The sequence below is a fragment of the Macrobrachium nipponense genome, chromosome 3, assembly GCF_015104395.2.
Source record: "Macrobrachium nipponense isolate FS-2020 chromosome 3, ASM1510439v2, whole genome shotgun sequence".
Lineage (NCBI taxonomy): Eukaryota > Metazoa > Arthropoda > Malacostraca > Decapoda > Palaemonidae > Macrobrachium > Macrobrachium nipponense.
This window is the reverse complement of record NC_087202.1, coordinates 33,006,603-33,018,581: the sequence shown is the minus strand read 5'-3', so window position 1 is coordinate 33,018,581 and position 11,979 is coordinate 33,006,603. Positions and strand designations below refer to the sequence as shown.

Sequence of the window (11,979 nt, the reverse complement as noted above, 5' to 3'; positions counted from 1 at the left end):
GCAATGATTACAGCAACGATTACTGGCAATCAAGGGTAATCACAAAATGAAACAATGTGCGAGGCACATTGACGCAGTGCGCACGAACGCTCGCGCGTATACATTTCCCCCTTTTCCTCCCGCAGCCGGGCGGCGTTGTACGGGTACGAGGGGAGTGCTGACTAGCGAGGGGAATGACAGACATAAGTATCTGCTTAAAAATCACGGGTCCTCAAGGATGACGTCGACATGTGCAATACTATATTTATCCTTTATCCTTTCTAGGAGTTGAAACTACCAGAAGCTGCAATCAATAAACATCCTGGGTATATTATTTGCGATTGCAAAACAGAAGCACAGTCACTGGTGGTACGAGATGTCTATCAAGATATGCATATTCAGCAGAAATGTGTAAGCCACTTATTGCATTTAAATTCACTATGGCCTTTAAAAGAAGATATTTCAAATCTTCATAGAAATATAGAAAAGGAGAACGCTGCCTCATGTCTCAGACACATCCCTTTTTTAAAGCGCACATTTATAAACTACATTGCAACCGACTCCAAAGGCTCTGCAGAACTTTTATTAAACAGATTAGACGCAATCATACTAACCCGCAATCCACTGTTGCAAGACAATAATGGACTGCCTATGAGACACTATGATTCTTGCAACTTGAGTTCAGGTGAACTACTGAATATCATCAAAACTAAGGAAATAAAAATAAAAGTAGCAAATAATACTTAACGAACTTGGAAGGTGTGTAAAATTCTCAAAAACAATGTCAACAAAATTTTTGCCGTCTTCCCAGTAACTTCCTCATCAGAAACAAGTGTCAACAGTATACATTACGTTAAGAAAAATCGTAGGTGAAGATGCACCTTTTGTATCCTAAAAAACACAGGTGTACCTCTGGAAACTACACCTAAACAGTCATTTCCTCCTCTAAAATAGAAGAAAAAATAAAACACTAATCTTTACCAAAACCTTCCTAAAAGAAGCATCTTTCTTTGCAATGATTTCATTAACATGCAACTTTTTCTGCAATTTCTTCAGTTCGTAATTCAGACCAAATGCTTACAGACGATTCCTTTAAAGACTGAAAATCAGGGTGGACGAAGCTCATTTCTGGATTGCAATGGGTCCTTTCAGATTTTAAAGGACGGATGACTGTTCAGTATCACCACAAAGCCGCCAGTGAAAATGCAAGGCTTGGTAGAATGCAAATAGGCTACACCACAACGTGATAAGGACACTTCTCAAGCGAGCAACGTCCAAAGGTAGAGCCATAAAAAGTTAACTTTACGGCCCAGTAGGAGTCATTGCTGGAGACGAAACCAGATATACTGATGAGACTGCAATCATTCAACCCAAATTGGAGGGCATGGAGGAAGCAGCCTAATCCTCAAAGACGACCAGTTAGAGGCAATTGGTGAACCATCTCTTCTGTATGGAAGTGATTTTTGGATGGGGGAAAAAATGACTATCTTGAGACATGGTTTACGATTATATGAGGAATGAGAGGGATTGAAATGTGGAGCTCCACATTAGAAATAATAAAGTTATCATGAGCGGAAAGATGATTGTACGGAGATGGTTTGGCCAAAATACAGTGAAAGGAATTTAGAATGAAGTGAAAACACTGTATAAGACCTAGAAGTGCTGCACAGATAGAGTAAAGAGGTACTGGAACGGAAGGGCTTTAATACCCAGGAATCGAGTGTACAAAATACAAGATGTAAGGTTTCGATGAAGTGGTGATGCGCCTTCTATGCAGATAATGAACTGACTAATGTCCTGGGTAGCATCCTCAAATGCCATGCATCGGTTAAACAATGAAAGTATCAGTGACCTTGTCGTTTTCTGTCAAGGAACCTCCTATTAAGGAAAACGGCTTGCTGTTGAAACATGCGCACATTTAAATGTCCGTGCTTTGACTTAGTTTTCCACTTCGAAACAACACTAAAAACTAATCGAAATTCAGATTATAATAACTGTCCTAATAGGAAGAGCATTAAATATATAGAATAATCATCATCCTAATCATTAGCAAAGGTATTACTGGTTTTCTTTCATATTTGTTGGGCGAACCCCGAATGGGGGCGACCTGAAAGTTAATTAACGCCAATTATCTCAACTGACGTTTCCCTTCGCGGCAACACCGCAATACCTGACTATTTTTAGCCGGCGCCGATCGCCCAACAGAAAGATAAGCTGGTCAAAACAGAGAGTGGGAGAGCCGCATGAAAAGGGAGAGATCAGCGGCCAGGAAGACAATAAAACACCCTCAAAACTGTAATCCGGGGAGAGTTCAAAGCGACATCGGATCTCCCTAACTCAGGATGGTTCCGTAATGTGCCATTAGGGTAATTCCCCTGCCTAAAACGACCGCCATTCTACCCCCTCGAAACCTCTGCCAATGTATAATGAAGGTGCCGGGGCATGTGATTCCCTTAGCAGGGTTTCAGCACGGGGATAAATGACTCGCAATTACTTGGGATATAACACTGGAGTTTCTCTTTGTTTTGTTGCCTTTAGCGTTCTGTATGGAAAACTTTGGGGAAAATGATCACCACTGCCATCCTGATGTTATAAAGATTACTCTAGAGAGGCTAATTCTTGATTTCGATGATAATCAACGCCAACCGGAATACTTATATTCTTAAAAATCAAGAAAATCTAGAGGTGGATGCAAAACGTCATGCACGAAGGAAGGACTTTAAAGATAATTTTTTATTATTTATTGCTATTTTTTTTTTTTTTTTTTTTTTTGCAAACTAGGTGCACACACATAAGATTTTTTGAAAATAATGTCACAATGGTCGAAGAGCCAGTATTTACACACACACACACACACACATCGGTGGACTGACTCCAAGGGTGGGAGTCAGTCCACCGGAATAGTTCTTAGCTTTAAATCAGCGTGTTTTAATGGGCCTTTTATACTTGAGACGTATCCCGTTTTAACAAAAGATTTTATTTATACACGCACAAATTTATATATATATATATATATATATATATATATATATATATATATATGTGTGTGTGTGTATTAGTGTGATGTATGTATGTGTGTGTGTGTACTACATTACACCAGACCGTTAATAAGCAGGCCAACGAACAGCACAAATCCCACTCATGGATACCTTTCAATTTCGCTTTCAAGATGAGAGAGAAATTGAGTGAAAGCTGTCTACCTCTTCTCGAAAGTTCATTTGAGGTTCTACATTTATTTCCTTCAAGATCATTGCCTGATAATTATTATTTACTTGGTTATCAATGGATTAATAACAATACAACTCAATGTTTCAGTCCGGTTCTCAACTATTGTAATTCGATACATTTTCTCTTACTGAAAATAAGGTTATCAGATTCGTTTTTCAAATACGAAAAGAAAACTTCCGCACAAAACGTTATATCATAGGGGAAAAAAAAAGACACCATTAAACAACGAATCGAATCAAGTAATTCACACAAACTCCACATTCTCGAACACTATTGGCCAATCTTTGCAGAATTTTTTTCTTTTTCATTTAAAACACTACGCATCCACATTCATTCACATTCCTCACATTGTATAGCAATTTACTAATTCACCGAGTTTGTTATTTTCTCCAACAAACTAAATTTCCATTCATAAACCTTCAATGCGGTCGTCGTTTTCTATGACACACATCACTAAGTAACGCACACTAATATGAGGGCATTAGCTTGACAGCTATTACACTAATAAAACCACACACACCGCACAGCGTAGAAGGAAGAACATTTACTTCTAGTTCCAGTGATACGCAACACAGCAAGGATACAAAACGGATGCAAAACACTGCTTGAGTCTATTTTCACTTCACCTTGGGAGAAAGGCCACCATGCGCTCTACTGTCACGAGGAGTAAGTCGGCAATACTGGTTCAGCTGCACCTGACGGGGAGCGAAACAATCACTACGAGGGGATCCGAGAACGAAGGCAGAGAGAAACGGCGACACGCCCCACAACTCCGGAAGTCTCTCTGTACACTAGAGAAGCCCCACGTGAACTATCTTACGAATACCAAACTTTGCAGCTCAACTCTCGCTCCCCTTCCCAATGTATTGCCTCACAAACAGACACTGGCAGGATCACGCAAACATACACAAACACCAACACCCACTCGCACGCACGCACACGTGCGGCAGTCCGATTTTCCTGCAAATAATCAACTAACATCCTTTAATGATATCTTACGCTCCCGAATCGATAGGGAAATGTGCTGTAAACTCTGATGAATCAGTGATCGCTCATACAATGCCTTTGGTCGTCTGAAATCTTTTACAGATTCATTTTGCAAGATGGACGAGGGTTAGCCAGCACACGCAACTCTCTCTCTCGATGTGTGTGTGTGTGTGTGTGTGTGAGAGAGAGAGAGAGAGAGAGAGAGAGAGAGAGAGAGAGAGAGAGAGAGAGAGAGCGTAACACGCGAGAAGCTTCTCGCATGGCACGGCCCACAGCAAATCATAAACCTTCGTCGGAAAGAAACAATAACTCACCATAAAAGATATCTACGTAATCCCATCCAACAGGTCATGGATGGATCTCCATCCAAATACGAGCGACATTTGGGTGATTTCCACAAGCTGGAGTATTTCAATAACACCATTTTTATCAGTGAAAAATAACATAAGCGACAAAAACCGCTCCAAGGTAATGTTTATTAAACTAACTAAACTCGATTGAAAAAGTAATTACACGCAACCAAAACTCTGTACCAACCACACGACTTCCAAGTTTGCATCAATCCACATTAAACCATAAGACTTCCAAGGTTTGCATTAAACTACATTAAACCATACGACTTCCAAGTTTGCATTAAACCAAATTTAACCATACGACTTACAGGTTTGCATTAAGTACATTAAACCATAAGACTTAGTTTTGCATTAAACTAGATTAAACCATAAGACTTACAGGTTTTCATTAAACCACATTAAACCATAGACTAACAGGTTTGCATTAAACTACACTAAACCATACGACTTACTGGTTTGCATTAAACCATACGACTTATAGGTTTGCATTAATCCACATTAGTCTATTCTCGAATGGGTTCAAATATCTTTTACAAAACGAAAAAAATGAAAGGGCTCTGCATCAGTTACCACGATTTCTACCTTATCATGTGACGGGGTCAAGAAGGTCATCTATCTTCTTTCGCATCATTGGACCACTGTTAGCGCATACACAAAGACAAAAAGGGAAGCCTTACAGACATAATCTGTTCCACCTTAAGAGCATCTGACGAGATTACCAGTTTCTCACAAAATCTGTCCATTCCAGAAACCTCGACTGACTTTACGAGAGATGCGTCGCTGCGTTTAAATACAACACTGCCCTCAGTTTCTTGTGGTTCGTGACTCACAAGGTAATTAACCATGTTTTGCACAATTCTGATCATGCAAACTGAACTTGCTTCACAGTAGATGACAAATATTTATGTCTTATTAATGTGTTATGATTCATCATTACGTGAATGCCAAAGAAATAGTGAACAGTACACACTGGAAATATGAATCTCATTGTCTCTCCTACGGAAGGGTGAAAGCAGGATGTTCAGAGGTTTCTTTGCGTCTCACCGTTTGTGTGTGCGTGTGTGACAAAAGCATAACGGAAGTAGTAAGAACTTAACGAAAACCAAACTGCGTAGTTTAACTCCTATGAGAAAACAAAACTGGCAAAGGACAAACCGTTCCAGGAAAAACGATGCGAAGGCTGAAAAGCATCCCGGGAATATTTCTCTCGTTCTCAGCTGTTGTCAGTCATGCCACCCATCACATTCCAATTCATTCTTTACCACAAGACTTCACGGACACAAAAACGATCTGCATTCAAGCAGGAGATTTTTGCCGCGAAAATCACATCTTCAGCGATGCATTAGGAGTATTATGACTATTTCGATATGTCAATGAATATAATTTCGATTTGTATTTATGTATAAACTATAAAAAGTACTTTACACACACAGCCCTTACTAAATTATCAACTATCGATAATTTGTGAACAAAAAATTCAATAAAGCGAATACACTGGCAAGGAGAAAAATAATAATATTAAAACACAATCTACAAGTAAGATGGATAAAGGTAAAAATATGAGAAATCCACAAGCAATATGAGAGACACGTCTGACTGATTGTAAATGACTTCATATGATGGCATGTTTCTGGGAAAAACCATTCAGGACTATCACTAGTACCTATAAGGGATACGAAACTTACCTGTGACCCAGCCATCATGAAATACAAGAGGTGCGAGATCGAACCGAAAGCAATGATTGCGATTATTGCCCAGGAGAGGTTCTCACACCCATTGCCCCAAATCCTTCTCGTCAAATGTTCGAAAGAGCGGTACTGTCCGATACCACGAAGATGGACTGCTTCTCTTCCTTCCAAAGTCTGGGAATCCTTGCAGTCTAGTAAATATTACATTTCTTTCCTACAAAAAGTACTCAATGACAGATACAGATTTTGCAGGGAGAAGGAATTAACATATATTTCCACACAACTTTAATCCATGAAGACTAATTGAAGTCTCTCCTAAAGTCTTGTACACAGTTGCAGAAACGTTCAAAGAGGTCCATCATAAAGTACATAAAACGTTCCTTACATTTGTTTATTTGTTGTATTTCTATTTCTTTTTATTTCACTGGGGAAGCGCTCGATAGTTTACCTCGAAACTAACTCGAGTAGTGTCAATTTTCTTTCTCAGTTGCCTTCTTCCTCCTCCTCTTACTAGGCATCATCTTTAGAGGAGAGAGAAACGGGAGCCCAGTCGTGATGGCACTTGAGGACTGAATAAAAGGACAGGAGGCTGTGACCCTTGAGTCTGCCTCGATTTCTGTTGCCCATACTGTGCTCCTTGGTGAATGACAGGTTGATCTCCACGTCTTCCAGGAAGACTTGAACTCTGTTCCACGAAATTTCAAGGTTTATCAGTTTCTTACTATTGCTCTTTGTTCCTCTCTCCCTTTTTTCTCAAAGCCTGGATGATATCTTCATCAGGACAGGTTTCTTAGCACTCTTTCTTCTGATCCTCTACTGGAAGGAATCTTTCGGAGGAAGCGTCGTTCTTCTTTGAGAGTACATTCGTTTCTTCCTTCTTAAGGCTCGATGGTTCTTAAAGTTTATTATCTTAAGACCTAGAACAAAATAACAGTCATTAGATACAATGCTAACTACTGAAAAAACACACAGCTATAACATGATTTGGCAGCCGTATTTACTATAACAAACAAGTCTAGGAAGTATGCGCATTCAAAAACATCCAAAACCTCTTGCAATTGGGTTTGAGTTCCCGCAAAATAAGGAATGAAAACATTTATATTATATTGATGATTATAGTGCAAACAAACTGAACAATTCTATTTCGCCAGCACTTTCGGACTTGATTGTAAAAAGCACTTTTAGGAAGGATATCACGTGGCTGAACATATATGACTTGAAGTACCCACCAGTCCTTTTCCACTACTTCATGTTCCAGACTTCTCTACTTTGCTGCCGGAAGACTAGTCTTTGGAATTAAGTACCGATCTAGAATCTGATTTCAATTACTTCCTTCTCTTTTAAAAGATGACCGGCTCAGATTTGCTAAAAATTAGCTAAAAATGGGATTTCGATAAATTTGATAGTAAGTAATCTTTGTCAAAAGGTTACGTCTTGACTTTTTTTTTAAACGACAAATGTTTCAAATATTCAGATAGGCTAAAGCTTTCAATCTGGATACCATTCATACCAAATATATAGTTTTATGCTAAATACTTCTTCATATAAGACCTGTCATACACGGATTTCGTACAGGAAATCAAGTAAAATGAGAAAATCATCATCAACCATACGGAACCTCTTATGTATACTTCGAACCTTTAACGAAATCGTTTTCCTGTCACGTTTTCTTCTTGACTTAGGAGGCAAATTTGCGGCAAACTTCGCCATATTCTAAGTCACGACAATTAACACAATTTTTCGCCGTAAAAGAACTGATCCAAACATATTCCATACACCTCTTCCCTTCCGTTTCCACGTCAAGTCTTTGGGAAGACGATTAAACCTGAAGCCTTACTCTCAAAGACAGCGTCCTGCAACACCTGGTTGGTCACCCATGTGAGTTACTAGTAGATTCAATGCGATGCGGTTCAAGTATGTATGTGTATGTATATGTATATATATATATATATATATTATATATATATATATATAATATATATATATATCTATATATATAAGCGTGAAGGTGGACTATTAGAAAACGTTGCAATTCATTACCATTCTTTATTTCCTACGTTCGTAATATCATTATTACATCTTCAGAATCTGTTAAACAATAAATAAAATTAATTTAAAAATTACTTAAAAAATTACTTTAAAAATTACTCTAAAATTCACATTTGTAAATTACAACACAATTAAAAAACATACAGAAACGAACAAAAAAAATAAAAAATAAAAATAAAAAGACCAAAGACCGCTAACCAACCTTGTGCCGAGAAGGCAAGAGACAGAATGACAGAACTAATAAAAAAGTTAGCTCAGGTACAGTTGGTGTGGAGGAGGTCTGGGTATTTAACTGAACCAGTTGTTTATAAATTATAATGGACTCCAGGATAGGCAGTTCATATTGCATTGTTCGCTGGCCTGGCCTATGACTTGGAAATGACTTCTTTCTTTCTATAATATTTTACAATTTTTCGAAATGGTTTCTTATATTAGAGTGTTCGGGATTAGGAGAGCCTACAGCCAGTACGGAAACTTAATCCCCGATGAGAGTCGATTCTGACCCGCAGTAACCTCCTCAGTGGATCCGACATATGTCCCAGAGTTACACTTAGGGCAAGTATACTTATAGACCACGTTGGAGGTCAAGAGAGGGTCCAATCGATCTTTATATCTGAAAAAGGAACCGATTGTTAGCGGGTTTATTATTGGAATTAATTTTAGATTAATGGCACATAATGTTTATAGAATAATTTTGTGCCAAACTTTTTCCGAAGGAGTCATCATGTAAGAACGGGAATTTGGCATAAAAAGCTAATTTTATTTTGTACTGTACATGGTTTGGCGACATTAGCGAATTGTTTGTTAAGAAACAAACGGAGCTTTTTATACAACAAGTCTGTGGGAAGCAATTATCCCTAAAATATCCAGAAAGGAAAACTAATTCTTGGTGGAAGGATTGCCAGTTCGATGTAATAAAAAATGCCCTGTGGAGGAGAGTAAAAATAGAGTTTAGTTTAAAATCATAAAAACAAGAACTATAGTAATTGGATCCTAGCCAGTAAAAGTTTTCTTTCTAAAAACAGATGTACTAAAAGAGCCATTATCCCTAGTGACAAGAAACGTCTAAGAAAGGTAAATTGATCGTTCACCTCTTTTTTCCACGGTAAAAAGTAAAAATTAATGTTACTATGTTAGTAGTAACATATGCTAAAAAGGAGTCAATATCACAGTCACATTTTTAAATAAGGCGAAGGTGTCATCAATATACTACCATAAAAGAGTGGGTGGAACCTGATAGTGGGCACCAGTCATCTAACATGCGTTCTTCCAGCGAGCAACATGAAGATGTTTGGCAAAAGTGGTACCCGGAAGGGAGAAGCCCATGGCTACACCGTCTGTTTGCTTAATGAAGTTTGCCGTCAAAAACAAAGGCAGTGTCCCGCACTGCTAGTTCTAAAAGGGTTTTAAAAAACGAACGATTGAAATTATTAAAAACAGAATCTGGCTCAGGAAAAAGTTTGTTTTAAGATAATCTCGATAGTTTCTTCTTCCCACAGGGACATTAGTAAATAGAGATTCAACATCTAAACTGGCCATTTTCATTTTTAATCAGCGTCCTGTAATAAAACTTTTATCCTTAAAAGAGTAAGAGTTACTGAAAGTAAAATCATTTTTGGTCAGCGGTTTCTAAAAAAAAGGTACCAAATATTTAGCTAGCTTAATAATTAGGTGTATTATAGATGCCAAAATTGGTCTCATTGGTGTATTAGGCTTGTGTATTTTTGGGAGACCATATAAAACTCCAAAGGATGATCCAGTGACAAACAAGTCCTGGTATGTGTTATCATCTATGATTTTCTCTTTCTTTAGAAGACGTAAAAATCTGTTATTTGTAAGAATTGCAACGTTTCTAATAGTCCACCTTCTTCGCTGATGTGTCCTACTGGCCGTCGCCTTCCTCTGTCTCCTGATACTTCTATCGGACTGTTTCGTGTTGGGAACTGTTACCGCTGACCTTCCGCACCTCCCCCCCTTTTTAATATGGATCTTCGTAGCTTCTTTTATGCTTTTCTCTTCTTACTTCAAGTCAGATCAAGAGGATTTAACCACTTTCATCAACTTATACGCCGCAGATACGGAGCAGACCTACTACAAAAATGCCGTAACCTCGAGAAAGCCTACAAGAAATTAGAAAAAGCAAAAAAAAAAAAAACTTGGATTTAGATGTTTTTGACAGTATTGTCAATGTAACGGAATTGTTCCGAATTTTGTGAAATTTAAATTGTATAAATCTTCTTTATATCCATAACGCATTTTTACAAAGACGCTACCAAACTCTTGCTTAATATAGAAATAGGTAATAAACAAAGAGCGTATTGATAAACATAACGATCATGTTTCAAACAAGTTAAAGGTTGAAGTGTTGAATTCTCTTTCTTTATAGATAGTATTATTTTTAAGAAACTGTTTAACAAATCTTTAAGTGATTATACTTCGCTCGTACAAGAAAGACATTTCAGGAAGTTGAGAGGTTGGGTATTTTTATTATTCCAAATTTTGCTACTAAAGAAAGAGTGACTGTTTTTAATTTATCAAAACATGTGTTATCTAAACGTGAAGAGTTTCTTTTATCTCTCGGGTTGGAGTTTTGCCTACCTAATTTCAGACCTAATTATATCAAGTTTTTTCTCCCCATAGAGTCGATTTTCCACAGGCTGACAGCATTACCGTTTAACGTAAACAAAAGCGACCTTCAGAAACAACTCTTCGAACTGTCCCAGGGTGCATTTAGAAAGTTGAAAACGCGCTGGACTCCATTCTTTAAAAAGGAAGATCATCACATCCTTAAACAGCTGGCAAGTAGAAAGGAACTAGTTATTACCAGACCCGACAAAGGGAAAGGGAACTGTTTTGTTAGATGCAACCGACTATAAAGAAAAAATGTTGACTAATCTTAAGAGACCAAGGTAAGTTCACTGAAATGGAAGCAACCCGATTTTTACATATCACAGTAACTGAAGACAAAATAAACAGATTTTACGTCTTCTAAAGAAAGAGAAAATCATAGATGATAAACACATACCAGGACTTGTTTGTCACTGGATCATCCTTTGGAGTTTTATATGGTCTCAAAAATACACAAGCCTAATACACCAATGAGACCAATTTTGGTATTCTATAATACACCTAATTATAAGCTAGCTAAATATTGGTACCTTTTTTAGAACCGCTGACCAAAAATGATTTTACTTTCAGTAACTCTTAGCTCTTTTAAGGATAAAGTTTTATTACAGGACGCTGATTTGAAAATGGCCAGTTTAGATGTTGAATCTCTATTTACTAATGTCCCTGTGGAAGAAACTATCGATATTATCTTAAACAAACTTTTTCCTGAGCCAGATTCTGTTTTTTAATAATTTCAATCGTTCGTTTTTTAAAACCCTTTTAGAACTAGCAGTGCGGGGACACTGCCTTTGTTTTTGACGGCAAACTTTATAAGCAAACAGACGGTGTAGCCATGGGCTCTCCCTTGGGTCCCACTTTTGCCAACATCTTCATGTGCTCGCTGGAAGAACGCATGTTAGATTGACTGCCCACTCAGGTTCCATTCCACTCTTTTATGGTAGGTATTATTTGATGACACCTTCGCCTTATTTTAAAAAAAAAATGACTGTGATATTGACTCCTTTTTAGCATATGTTAATACTAAACATAGTAACATTAATTTTGTACAGTGGAAAAAGAGGTGAACG

At 37.7% G+C, this 11,979-nt stretch overlaps 1 protein-coding gene across 5 annotated transcripts in view; it reads right to left on the bottom strand.

The window, feature by feature from the left end:
* Positions 1-11,979, bottom strand: part of LOC135221693 (transmembrane protein 47-like) — a 445,877-nt gene that overhangs the window by 106,631 nt on the left and 327,267 nt on the right. The window contains exon 4 of one of the 5 annotated variants that reach the window (XR_010316072.1): positions 6,233-7,152. The exons of the other annotated variants lie outside the window; for them this stretch is intronic. The gene's annotated coding sequence lies outside the window, so the exon portion shown is untranslated. The remainder of the gene's footprint in view (positions 1-6,232; positions 7,153-11,979) is intronic. 5 annotated transcript variants of the gene reach the window in all.